General features: G+C 42.8%; 3 long non-coding RNA genes across 5 annotated transcripts; 2 read left to right on the top strand and 1 right to left on the bottom strand.

The window, feature by feature from the left end:
• Nucleotides 1-361: 361 nt before the first annotated feature.
• On the bottom strand, nucleotides 362-2,154 carry LOC146710534 (uncharacterized). Its single transcript, XR_014919955.1, has 2 exons — nucleotides 641-2,154; nucleotides 362-537 (listed from the first exon to the last, which is right to left on the bottom strand). It is a non-coding gene; the product is annotated as an uncharacterized LOC146710534 (long non-coding RNA).
• A 2,234-nt stretch (nucleotides 2,155-4,388) lies between these two features.
• Nucleotides 4,389-5,349, top strand: LOC146710533 (uncharacterized). 2 transcript variants are annotated; one of them, XR_014919954.1, is made up of 3 exons: nucleotides 4,389-4,633; nucleotides 4,725-4,785; nucleotides 4,896-5,349. It is a non-coding gene; the product is annotated as an uncharacterized LOC146710533 (long non-coding RNA). The 2 variants fall into 2 exon arrangements; XR_014919953.1 differs by having other exon boundaries at nucleotides 4,725-5,349.
• Nucleotides 5,350-10,396: 5,047 nt separating this feature from the next.
• Nucleotides 10,397-12,790, top strand: LOC146710532 (uncharacterized). 2 transcript variants are annotated; one of them, XR_014920257.1, is made up of 3 exons: nucleotides 10,397-10,502; nucleotides 12,188-12,317; nucleotides 12,573-12,790. It is a non-coding gene; the product is annotated as an uncharacterized LOC146710532 (long non-coding RNA). The 2 variants fall into 2 exon arrangements; XR_014920258.1 differs by lacking the exon at nucleotides 10,397-10,502 and adding an exon at nucleotides 11,692-12,126.
• Nucleotides 12,791-13,591: the final 801 nt, after the last annotated feature.

The following is a 13,591-nucleotide window of genomic DNA, read 5'->3' as shown; positions in this document are numbered from 1 at the left end:
TCATCAGAAACAGTCTCAGTGGAAGGATGGCTCTATTGTTAAGGAAGGACACAGGCAGAAAGACTGGCGTCTGTCACACAGGAACTGGACTGAAAATCAGCTGCACATATTCATCAGGATGTGCAAACATATTATAGGTGTGGAATTCAGGACAGTACCATCAGAAGTTGATCCACTGTGCAAATGTCTGATTGGCAGTGGCTTCATTTTTCACTATGAACAAACTGCTAATGCAGCATCACAGGACGTCAGCCATGGATTGGCCTCCCCAGACCTCAACATTACTGAAACATCTTAACAGAGGATGGAAACAAAGGGAACCAACATCCAAGAAAAGACCAAGACTCCAGGCTGTGCTGAATTATAAAGGTGGACTGACCTCCAGGGTCCTTAGTATCATATAAGCTCAGTTTGTGTCTTATATACTTTCCATTTATATAACAAAATATATAGAAAGGAGGGTGGTTTAAGATGTGTGTAGAGTTTTATTCATTATCTTTAGACAAACAAAGAAAGCACCATCCATTCGTCTCCAGTCTGTATGAAAAACAGGGGAAAGGTCAAATTAAACCTTTGAAATTCCTTTCACAATAAATCCATAAATAAACAAAATAAAACATAGAAAAGTGTTTAAACCCACTTTTCCATAAAGCTGTCAATAGGAAATGTTCCAGTAAACATGTCTGTGTTTCTGCTGTTTTCCTTTCATGCGTCCACAGCTGACAGGTAACCCTATTGGAGTCGCCATAGTGACGGGTGGCGTCTCAGCTTCAGCGTGTTGATGGGCACAGCCATGGTTACCACAGCTGGAGTTGGTGTACGGCGAGCTGTGAGAGGACAGAGATGGAGAACGCACATTTAACTCTTTAACAGGAGATACGTTACGACTAACAGACGACTGCTGTCTACATGATGTCTTTGCAGCCCTTATGCTACATGTTACACAACTTTTCTTCATGCCAACAAGACTGAGGTGCCACATAGTCGACACATACAGCTGATTATGATGCATGTTTTACTATTGCTATGTTCACATCATCTGCTTGGCTTTATTACTGAAAGCCTGGAGATCCTCTGACGTGTGCATGGCTGATGTGAAGTATGATTAGTCCTACATGACATCAACAGCAGAGGCAATGAAAGCTTTGTTGTTAACAGGTTGTAGGTAAAGTCAAATGTCTACTTCTACACTTGTGTTGGGTAAAGTTCTTCTCACTGCAGCAGATTTATATCTGTGCTTTCACAGGGCGTGATGTGGAGCTCAGCGCTGAGGTGCAGGTCTCCTTGGAGACGGCATCCTGGCTGAAATATTATCATGCTTCCAAAACATTTCAGCTTTTATTTTGAAAGAAACAAGACTTGAAAACGAGTCCCCTTCTTCCTCTTTGTCTTTGTTCTTCAGAGGAGTGTCACCTGGACAAACTCAGGGCTGTTCTAGAGCCTTTCTTATTATTTGACTCCATAGAAATAAAACTGAATGGAATCAAACAAAAACTCCCAAACAGCTAAAACACTTTGCTTTATTCTCTTTTTTAACAAATACGTTGAAGTCCATCCACAACAACACAGCTGAGATCTCCTTTGTAATCAAGTGTTTCCATCCTTTGTACAGATCTGCATACAAAACAATCATTTACGTCCCACAGAAGTCTAGTTACACGTAACTCTACAAGAACTGGTGAATGACAGAAACATGAGACACATGATCACAGGTGATAACAAAAAGAGAAAGAATTCATGTGTTAGTGATGTTTTTCAGCCCTGATGGCTCATGTTGGAGAAACAAGCTGAGGTACGTGGAAAGTTCACACACACAAGTGGGCGTGAGCGCACACACAGAGAGAAACACAACTGAAGCATCTGTTTGCTGTTTCTGCTTTCATCATCTCTGCTGCTGTGTCAGGCTGGGGTCTCTCAGTGACGTGGTTGAGGTGAAGTATGACGAGTATCCCTGATTCAGTCCATCGAGACAAAGGGCAAAGAAAGCTGTTGTTAACAAACTCTATGGTGATGTGGCATTTAGCTCTGACTCTACGCTCTGCTGAATCCTTTGAACCTGCTGATCAGTAAAGCTCTACGTGCTGCAGCAGATTGACCTCATCTGTGTTCACAGGTGTGGACCTCAGCGCTGAGGTGCAGGAGAGTTTCATTCAGTTCTCCCTGCAAACAGCATCCAGCCTGGAAATACTGTCATCTTTCCCACAAACGGTGCTCTTATCTCAGAGAAGAAGTCTGATGTAAATAACTGCAATCAACAGTGATGTTCTGCACAGATCACTTTTCCATTTTGCTCTCTAGATGAGTCCCAGCTGCCTGACCTTGTGTCCAGGTGATCGTCTCACTGAGGAGCTTTTGTTCTGAAAATCTCACGTCCATCACCTGTTTCCTTTTTACTATCTCTGCTCTTTCTTTATTCACAATGCTCATAATATCACACAATTATATTCATCACCTGCATGTTTTTATCCAGCTGCTGTTAGAACCAAACAAATAAAAAGGATGAAAAGCCTGAAATCCTTTGATTTATTACATTTGAAACAAATATGAGAGCATCCCTAACAGCACAGCTGAGACCTTTGTTTTAATCAAGCCTTTGTATCGACACACTTGTAAAGATTCATATACAAAACATAATAGAATAAATCAATATAAAATACACATAATCACAAAAATGCAGCCATGTTGTGAGTTTGCATCTAAAACATGCATGTTTCCCTTTGTACAGGCAGATTTACAGCAGACAAAGCAACACGCTGATCGACTTTGACCGCTGCAAAAACAAAACACCCACCAAGTCTGAAGTCGATCAGAGGAACTGTTGACAGACTGACAGACAAACAGATGCTTGATTCATTAGTGCGATTAAATGTTCTTCTTTAGCAGCATCACTTCATGTGTTTGTGTTCCAGGAATAAAGGTCTGTTTAAACTGGACGTCTCCTCAGCATCACTCGTGCTGTCGTGGTTTCAAAGCTGTGCAGAAAGAATCTGAGGGATGATACAGAGGTGACCAAAGTTACAAACATCCAGCTGTGCTGCAAATGTTTGCAGAGCTCCAAACTCTTTGGCTTTCTGCAGAGCAAGTATGGAAGAAGCACCTGAGCTAACTTCAGTTTAGACGATATGAGGAAAAATGCTGCTTCCCAAAGTTTCCTACAAGTATCCAGTTTATATTTAGAGAAGCGAAGGCTCTTTATCCTGACAACTACTCCCTGGTGGATCCCTGTCCTGTGACAGCAGCAAAGACTGTGTATCAGTATCATCAAAGCCACTTCAATAACCAGTGTTTAAAGCTCTCTAGCAGATGGACTTCAGTGGCAGCAGCCTCTGTCTGCTGTGTACAGAAGGTTCTCTGATGAAGCACACAGCAGATGCTGCACTACAACAGCAGCAGCAGCTCAGCTTCAGTTTGCTTCGACGCCCTTTTTGACCTGTGAAACAGCAGAAAATGAAACATTTCAACACCCGTTTGTTAGCGTGAGCTATTCTGCTGTTTTTCATCATTTCACAGGTGAAATAAAATCACATTTACTTCCTGTAGGAGTGATCGTGTCCAGCCTGACTGAGACCATGTGCTCCATCCTGCACAGGTAATAAACCTCTGACATGAAGGGCTGTCAAGTAGTTTTAGACAAATGGGGGTAAAAGAGACGTTAAAAGCTTAAAGAGAAACTACATTTTCTAAGAACTGTCTGACGTTCACCTCTCACACAGTGGATACGATTCTGCCGCTGCAGGAATAATCTTTGTGCTTATGAAACTGTCCATGTGTTTGCAGAAAATGTCACATGTTCAAAGCCATCCCAGCACCTGGGGTTTGTATAAGTGCAGCTGCTGGTGGGGAGATAGTCTCACTCTTCTATATAAAGAGTCAGCAGGCAGCAGATCTTCATCTGTGATCTCCTCCATCATCACGTCTTCACTCTTCAGCAGCTATGGCTTCACTTCGTGCCCTTCTGGGAGTGGTGCTGTGCTCCTCATGGTTTCTGCTTCTGCCTCAGGCCGACTTTGATTTACAGAGTCATCCATAATATTTTTTATTTTACTGCCCATCTATTTTCATACAAATGTCTCCGTCTTATGGAAAAGGGGTGGAGCTTATCCAACGAGGACAGGCAGGGCCCCCCCACACAGTTTAGCAGTCTATACAGGAGGCCGACCTTTGCAACATGTACTTCTATAATGACTTCACCATTTAGGTTATTTGGTTATGTTTCACCCTGGATTTTGTGTGATAATATTTATTTTGTCCACTGATTTAAAAACAACAAACTATATGAATATAAAACAGAGTGAACAACAAAACATCAGCTTTGGAAACTTTGATGTAAAATTCTGCAATTGTTTTCTCAGATATGGCATAAATCAAACTAACATACATCAGTGTGTTATTAATGTGCACACACACACACACACACACACACACACACACACACACGTGTTACAATAAACAGCTCTTATGCTTCTGTATGATTCTCAGTGCTTTCCATTTGCGTGTCCACAGGTTGCTGTAAGTGGTGCTTGACTGCAGTTTGCTCTCATTTCAAGTGGTTTGCTGTCACAAAGCCAACAGGAAGTCCGGCCATGGTTGAGCCAACTGAAGATGGGTTGAAGGTGGCGTCCTCGTTTCCTCTGTGAGCGCGAGAGGACAGACAAAGCAAACACCGTTTGGACAGCATTAAAATATTTACACTGATGATTAATGTTGTGTCTTTGCACCTGTAGCGATACATGTTGGAAAATGGAGACTTTAGCCACCAAGACTGACGTGCCTGGAAACTTCCCTGTGAGTACGCCCACAAAGACAGGAAACAGTTTAGCCACCGCGGTTAATCCTCCATCATCATCATCCAGTATTTTTCACATCTTTTCTTCTGCTGTTTCCCTTGTTGTCAGTCACGGGGTTTGTGACTGAAATGCGTGTGGTCGACGGGAAGCCTGACGAGTACGGCCTGAATCATTCCATCAACACCGGACGGAGTGAAACCTTTGTTGAAAACAGATTATATGGTAACGTTGCATTTAGCTTCAGTAAACTGTGAAGTTACAGCAGCAGATTTACATCACGTGGCTTCACAGGAAGTAGTCTGGACCTCAGCGCTGAGGTTCAAGCAGCTCTGCTTGCAGACGGCATCCTTCCTGAAAATGTTCTTCATCTTCCTCAAACCAGAACTTTTACATTGGTGCTGAAGTTCTATATAAAAACAGCCTGAAATACAAAGTGATGTTGTGCACTGATTACCTCACACTTTCCATGTTTCCTTCTACAGAGGAGTGTCCGCCTGAGTGTTTTGTCTGATCTGTTGTTGATCGTCTCATTGACACTGCATGCAGATCTGACACCAGGGCTGGACTGGGACAAAAAATGGTCCCGGGCATTTTGACTGGAGACCGGCCCCCCAGGTATTAAAGGAAAAACCATGAAGCCTTTGAATGAAAACAAACGCTGTTGTCACAGTGATGGACGCTGTCTTGTTGGTATACATGCATCAGTCTAATAAACTTAAACCTGCACCATCCTCCCTGTCCTGGTATTCTAAACAGGAAGTAGACTGTTGGTCGAGTTAACCTCCTGAACATCTACAACACACGGTGGAAACCTGACATTAAGACAGAGACTAGAGGTGAGACATGATCATTGCTGATTACTGATGACAGATTTAGATATGTTTTCATAAACCTTTCATTTGCCACATCAATAAACAGCACGGCAGGGCAAAATATGTTTTCTAACATGGCAACCTTTAAAAAGTGAAAGGAGACAGAAAGACAGCTGAGAAAGAATCAAACTGACTTTTTGATGCATTTTACACACAGTACTGGTGCAGAATCTAGAAAATGTGGGAAACACTGGCATCATATGCAGTACTTACTTCTGAAGAAATTATGATGGGACCCTAAAAAATGACTATGTACAATAATGGATTTCTATACATTTTACATCAGATGAAAACGTTTGTTGTGAGATTCAGATAATTATTTATTAAAAGCATTTTAAATGAGAATAAGAAAGAAAAGTATTTCTTTGTGCCCCCCTCTCCCTGTTAATGCCCTACCTGCCCCCCTGGCAACACTTTGCTAGACCCGCCCCTGCACAGTTACCAGCTGTCAGCTACACAAAAAGGATCCTGGTGTTATTTGTCTCTCAGAAACAGTTCATAACTTCAACTCATTTTTGTTTTGTCATGTTTTGTTCTTTACATTGTCTTTCTTCTATATAATTGTTAAACATTTAATAAATATGTCTACAAAAAGATTTTAAAAATCAGACATTTCACACAGACACCCAAATGATTTCTGACTGATGAAGGGGGCTGAAGGTGCCCTGCTCTTGCCCAGCTTCTGCTGCTCTCTCCCTGCTCACTGTCAGCAGCTGGCAGCCTCGGTCCTGCCTGAGACTCTTCATCTATCAGTGCCAAAGAATATGGGAAATAGCAACGCACAACATGCACATTACAAAACAAGCACATGAATCAGCATTACATTCATTAGTGAAGTGCTGACGTTCGTTCCTAAACTTTGGGCCTTAATTAACATCACTGTGAACTAATGTTTGCTTTGCTTCTTAACCAGTGAAGCAGCGAGGGGCTTTCTGAGGTTCCTGCTCGTAAATGCCCAAAATGAGTCGAGTATTTCTCTGCAACTACAAACTCTGCTTTCATCAGAGGTGTAAATATTACAGCACTGTGTCAGAGTCACTGAGGCTGGAACACAGAAAAAGGAAGTAGATGTATTTATTTTTAGACTTTATTGCCTGGAACCACTTTAAAAATACGCTTTGGGTCACAATTAACTGCAGAAAACCAGGAATCCACATATGAACATTATCTGTGCAGAGATTTATGCTTCTGAAGGTAAACAGTGAAAACTTGCAGCACTAAATGCACAGATAGCCAGGCGTTTCACATTTTGGGACCATCTGCCAGTTTTCATTTCTTAGGTATTGAAGAGCAGAAATGATTGAATTTTATTTACATGCTTCAAAATGTTTGCTTTTGAATATTATTTGAAGAATTACCCACACACTCAGGCACTGTGGGCCTGTTTCCCTTTGCACAACCGAGTGTTGGAAACGGGCCTTTTCTCTTTAAACTCTGAGGGGCTGTAACTTTGGCTTCTATTGGCAGATTTGCATGATTGACCCTCTTTTTAAAATAGTTTTAGCCAAGAGAATCAAGCTAACATCACTGTTTTTACGTCAGCTCACGTCACACGAGCTGTTTCAAGAAAAGTCCTCCTGTCACACAGCAATGCCTACATCAATCACACCACTCTGCTTAAATAATAATAATAATGTTTAGTGAAGCAGGTGAAGCAAAGGGCTGCTTTTAATAGGCTGGGAGACCCAGGTGTGCTGCTTTAGCTGCTGAGCCTCTCATGCTAGCCTCCATCTATAAGCTGGGATCACAGGAGCACTGCAGTCCTGACTAGATCAAGGATTGTTATTCATGCAGGTGACAAAAGTTTACATTCACAGAGTCATAGGATTGAGCCTGGTTTGAAAAGCAGCTGTTTAATGCAGCTGCTTAGAGTTCACACACAGTAGAAGAATCAGACTTGAGTCACATTTCAAACACTGGAAAAATACTCAGCAAGTAACAATGAAAACAGCACAGACTCAGTATATCCTGTTCAGTCCTGTGTTTGATATGAATGTGCTGTTCAGAGAGGATCTCGTGTCCTCTTTTACAAAGCCTTTGTTTCATGATGTTTGTGTATAAATGAATGTAGGTGTGTTTCTAAGTGTGAAGGAGCCCTGGGAGAAAAGACTGAAGCTTGTGCCAAAGAACAAACAGGAAAGAAAGATCAGCATTAATGAAGACGAGCACAGAAGGAGCCCAAGCACGTGTTGCTTTTTCAGATTTCTCTAAAAGTGTGTGTTCATTTGTTCCATCCTTCACAACAAACAACAGCTGACAGACACACATGCACTCTGTGTCACTTCACAGGGGCTGATGAAAGTGGACACAGTAAAGGGAGAGCTGGACCTGCTCTACACATCCTGCACTCTGTTAACAGACTTTATTCTGCAGCATCAACAGATAAAAATATATGAAGATATAGAAACGTTTAACATTGTGACTGTTCACATTAGTGAAGCTGTTACTTTGCTGCCAGGTGGGAAAAGAAGCCTAAAGCTGAGTCTGATTAAACATCTGCTGCACCAGAGAGTTTCATGGCCCTGCTTTATCCTGTGCTTGCTGACCACCTCGTCCTGAAACCTCTTCATCATCCTCACAGTTGTGTGAAGAAAGAGGGAAGCAGGTGGAAACCATCTGTGCTGCTGTGTTCACTTGTGTGTGTGCGTCTATGGTCATATCTAATGTGTACCTACAGACAAACACAAACACCTGGCATTGCACAAGAGTCTCTATGGAGCAACCTGCAGATGTCAGAGATGTGATTAGAGGGTAAAGTGGACTAGTGAGAGCATCTATGTTGTTGTTGTCTGCTGGGGGACAGCATCAGCTCCAGAGATGCATCAGGATCAGCAAACTAATCTGCAAGGCTGCAAGTGTCACTGAAGGAGTTTGAGTCAGTGAGGGACTCAAACTCACACAGCTGGTCAAGAAGGCTCAGCAGCTGCTGTATTTCCTGAGGAGGCTGAGGAAATTTGGTATGTTGGCCAAGATCCTCAGCAGGTTCTACAGCTGCACTGTGGAGAGCAGCCTGACAGCTGCATCACTGCATGGTACGGCAGCACTACTGCAAACCGCAAACGCCTGCAGAGAGTGATAACAACTGTGGAGAAGATCATCAGGACCCCGCTGCCCTCTCTGCAGAGCAGCTACCATCACAGAGTCCAGAGGAGAGACACACCTCTGCCCTCGAGACGAAGGTTCAGAAGTGTGAAATGTAGAACATCCAGACTCAACAACTCCATCTTCCCCACTGCTATCAGACTCCTGAACAGCTGACCGACCTCAAACTGCAGTTTGCACATCAGGTCACTTTGCACACTAAGTTCATTTTGCACATTAAACTCCATGTACATCCATGTACATCGACATCTGCAGACCACACGTGTCTTCAGTTACTTATTTGTACTTATTTGCAGTTATTTATCTTTTTATTTTATTTTTTTAAGTTATTTCTTATCCTTATTTTATCTTTTTATTTATTCTTATCTTGTTCTTTTAACCATTATCTAACTTGGCATTGTGCACGGTGTGTTTAGATTCAGTTTAAATTCAGGGACACGGAGCCCCTGTTGATCCTCTACCTAATCACACGAGCCACGGTGTGAGAACGGGTGTGGGTCTCAATCAGCCAAGGTTTTGGGTGAACCCATTGTGAGATCTAGCCCCACCCCATCATGTGATTTCCTGTGATCAAATGTCCCAGGATGTAAGTGGGCGTTAAGACGTCCATGTCCCTCTTCAAGCAACTTAAAGAAGTCCAGACGCTTTTCTTTCCAAGCTCCTTCAACAACATCATTCATAGAACAACTTCCAGCTTCTTTTGCTCGGCTACAGTTTGGATGGATTTGCAGATGCAACAAGACTAAAATGGTTAGGGTCAGGAGGTCAAAGGTCAGAGCTCCTGTGGGTCTGAGGGCGGCCTCACGCTGGAGAAGGATGAAGGAGTCTGACCTGAGCCAGTGTTTGACATGAACACATCAGCACTGCTGTCAGTGAGCCTAACGACAGCCGTTAGCATCATTTCAGTGTTTCAGTCATAAAAACACTTCCTGTCACTGTGGTGGTTACAGTGACATCATGCAGTTTGTGCTTTGACCTCCAGAGGGCGACAAATCAGCACAGACAGAGAGCTCCATTCAAACTTTGCTGCCATCAGGAATAATTCTTCAAATATAATCATCAGTGTTTGAGCAGTTATGATATCAGGGACAATCTAGACATGTGTGACAATACTGAACATGTCACATGACACACCTCAAACATCATGTGATCCACTCTCAGTCTGCACTTTCATTCATGACTTCAACAGGTTGAAATGAGCTTTGAAGAAACATTCAGTGAAATAAATCTTTCATGGATTCATGTGAGCAGCAGATGAACTTTGTACCAACAACATCTTCAATAACAGAGTCTGAATGAAGCTCAGGTGTTGATGCTGCTCACTGATTGGACGCTTGCTTTCAGCTCTGCTCTCAGTCTTTACTGCACAGGTGAAGGTAGAAAGTGTGACTGGATCTATAGACTGGAAACAGAGAAACATGCTGAACATTTGAAGCTTTGCAGCAGAAATGTTCATGTTACAAATACAGCAGAGCTGATCTGGGATCAGTGTGTTCACACCTGCAGCTACAACAAGGTTTCATGTCTCCACACGTCAGCATGTGAACTTTACTCTGACTCAGTCTGAGCAGTCAGACGGTATATTTTTAAAGTTAACACATCAGCACACACAGAGCTGAGCCCCTCCCACCTGTGCTGAGTTTCAGGTGGAGCCCCGCCTCCTTCCAGGAAGCAGCTCACCTGTGTGTCCGTGTTTAGTGTCCAGGTGTGGAGTGGAGCTTGTTGTTGGTGTGAAGAAACTGTAAGTTTGCTTTGTTTCCTCCTTTAACAGTTTGTCTTTAGGAACTTTACTGTTTGTTCAGCTCGTGTTTGATTTCTTCACACAACAAACTGTGTGTGTTTGTATTTCCGGTCTCTCCATTAAAGTCAGTGTGTAATGTTTCCTGGCTAACATCAGCTGTGTGCAGCTTAGTTCAGCACAAATCTGCCGCTCCATAGTTCACGGTAACGGACTCACAGCTGGACCAACGAGGCCGAGTGTGTCCGCCACTCTGAGCTACGTTCGTGTTTGTGTACTTGTAGTTTGTACTTTGAGTTCACTCAGAGCCCACAGAGGACGCAGCGTACGTGATGACGTCACAGCCCTTTACCTCCTTTACTGTCACTGTGATTAATATTTACACACGAGACACCTGCAGAGCTCTGACGCTAAGCTAGCACACAGCATGCTAACACTAAGCTAACGTTCAGCTAACGCTAAGCTAACGCTAAGCTAGCCAAGAACCCAGAGTGAGGTTAAAGCTGAGTAAACACTGACCCCAGACCAGCACCGTGATAAAGTGAGCTGCTGCTGCTGAACTTGAACAGGTAACAAAGTGATGAGCAGTCAGGCTGCAGGTTTCTACCTGTTCATGTTTCTACAGTAGAATCACTTTGAAGTGTCTTTGTGCTGTTTCATCTTTGATTTGTGTTCATAAACACTCAGAGAAACATCACGTGACCTCATCAGGATCTGTGTTGGTGTGTGGGGCTGTACCTCAGCTTTATGTTGTTACATGCTCATTTGTTCATTTCACACAGTAACATCAAAGTAATGTTATGAGGAGTAATGAAGTAACGTACTCCATTACTTTTAATCAAAGTGTTCTGTGTAATATGTGTAATAATGACTGTTTTGAGTAATGACCAACACTGATCACAACAAAGAGGAAATGCCTCCAACATGCACAAACATTTGAGCCACAACATGCAGTTAATGTGCACAAATGTCTTTGATATGCTGCTCAGTGATGGTGGTGACTGTCAGAGCAGAGCTACTGAGAATCAATAAGTAATATCAATGATGGGATCAGAATCACTAAATTCTTCTCATCCCTGTCAGTATCATACATGTGCTGTATAATGTGATAAATGTAGAGGTGCTGGCTGTTCTCTCACTCTGCTGTTTAGCTGTAAAGGACGCCTCCCTGCCTTTGTCTCATTCATGACCTTTAATAGTCTCTTCTAACATGCAGAGATCTGTATGATCTGTTTCATAGAGTCTAACCAGCCTGTACAGGTAACAACAACAGTCACTGCATCACTGACACACAAACGTCATCTCTGTCAATAACAACATTCATACATGGAATAAAAACACATCAGTGGATCATTGCTGGAGCTGATGTTTGTGCTCCTGGTGCAAAGGCTCTCAGTTTCCTCCTTGAAATAACATCAGTGGTGGGTCAGCGACATGCTTTCTTTCCCTCTCAGGTTTAAATATCTGGGACTCTCCACCGTTTGGTTTTAGAGCTGAAGAAGCTTCTCAGATGAAACGTCTTCCAGAAACTTAAAGACGTCTCTTTTCTCTCCAAGCTCCTTAGATCACATGACCTGGATGACTGAACCTACAGACATATTGACCTGGTTTCATGGTCACATGACAGGTCAGAGGTCAGTTCCTCCTGTTAATGTGAACTCACTGAGTGTTTGTGGTTTACCTCTCAGACTGACTGAAGATGATGATGGAGGAAGAGGAGGACAGAGCAGAGTCTGCAGGGTCCAGCTGTCCGTCTGTGAGGAGTGACCGGTCCAAAGATCGAAATCCAGGCTTCAGTGGTGAACCTGGAGCAACGAGGTCAGAGAGCTGAACTCACTGAGTAACAGAAATAATTCTGCACTGACATTATAATCAGTGTTGACTCTGGTTGATTGTCTGACTGTGTTTGTGAGCTGAGAGGAAATGAAAATGAGTTTGTAACAAAAATCAGTTTTGTCCAGTTTTCCTGTAAAAAGCTGAACTCTAATCTAAGAGGATGTTACTGACAGGAAACAGCTGCATTATCTGCAGTCTGTGTGATCACAGCTGCTTCAATCATGTTTGTGTCTGCAGAGGTCAGAGGTCACAGTCTGCAGGGTCCAGCTGTCCGTCTGTGAGGAGCGACTGGTCCAAAGGTCGACCTCCAAACTTCAGTGGTGAACCTGGAGCAACGAGGTCAGAGAGCTGTGATGACTCCTTTACATGTTTGTGTTTCCTGGATAAATATGACCTGAAACATCCTCAGATTGTTACAAAGATTCATTAAAAAGAAAACAATGAAAGAGAAAAGATCCAAATGTTCGACTTGGTCATTTGCTGTTTGAGGACAGTGATGCTCATATCTGTGGGGAAAGTGTGACCTGAGTGGGTTCATGTTTGTCTTTAAAGAACAGAGCTGCTCTGATTCTCTTTGTGTCTGATCTGTTAAACAGTCTGAGAGGTCACACAGAGACCCAGCAGCTAAAGCCTGGATCATACTGGCTGCTGTTACTCCATCAGGACAACACTGAACCACAGTGGTGTGGATGTAGTGGATAAATCCCACCATACTGATGCTCAGAGTTAACCACAGGGAACAAAACCAGATGTTACCTTCAGATTGTGACCTTTGGAGTGGACGATGCAGATTTCAATAGAGAATAAATGTTGTTTTTCAGCTGTGAAGAAAGAATCTAATTTTCTGAACTGAAGAATTTATGATGCTGGAAACAACATGGAGACTATAACACAACATTTCCACTGTGTTCATAGAATGAATGTAAAACTGTCAGACATTCATTAAATATGCAAAATGTCTACAGAAGCATCAGAGGGTCAGACGTGAAGCACTCAGTGATTTTGATCAAATGACTCATCAGTTATTGATCTGTACTACACTGATCTACCACGTTAGTAAAGCTGGTGTTCTGGTGGTGGAGGGAGACTCGGATCATGTTCTGGTTTTGGAGCAGTGATCTGCTGATGGTTCAGTTTGATGAGCTTCTTCAAAATCATCCCTGACATCACCACTGAAAGGACGTCCATGAAAACAGACTGAAAATTACTGATATGTTCACAATCTGAGAGTTTAAAACTTGACAGACTTGATTCAG

The sequence above is a fragment of the Copadichromis virginalis genome, linkage group LG4, assembly GCF_057382275.1.
Source record: "Copadichromis virginalis isolate Kocher_CV1m ecotype Utaka linkage group LG4, C_Virginalis_male_GT1.1, whole genome shotgun sequence".
Taxonomy (NCBI): Eukaryota; Metazoa; Chordata; class Actinopteri; order Cichliformes; family Cichlidae; genus Copadichromis; species Copadichromis virginalis.
The sequence above is the reverse complement of the archived record's forward strand: the minus strand, read 5'-3'. Positions and strand labels throughout refer to the sequence as shown.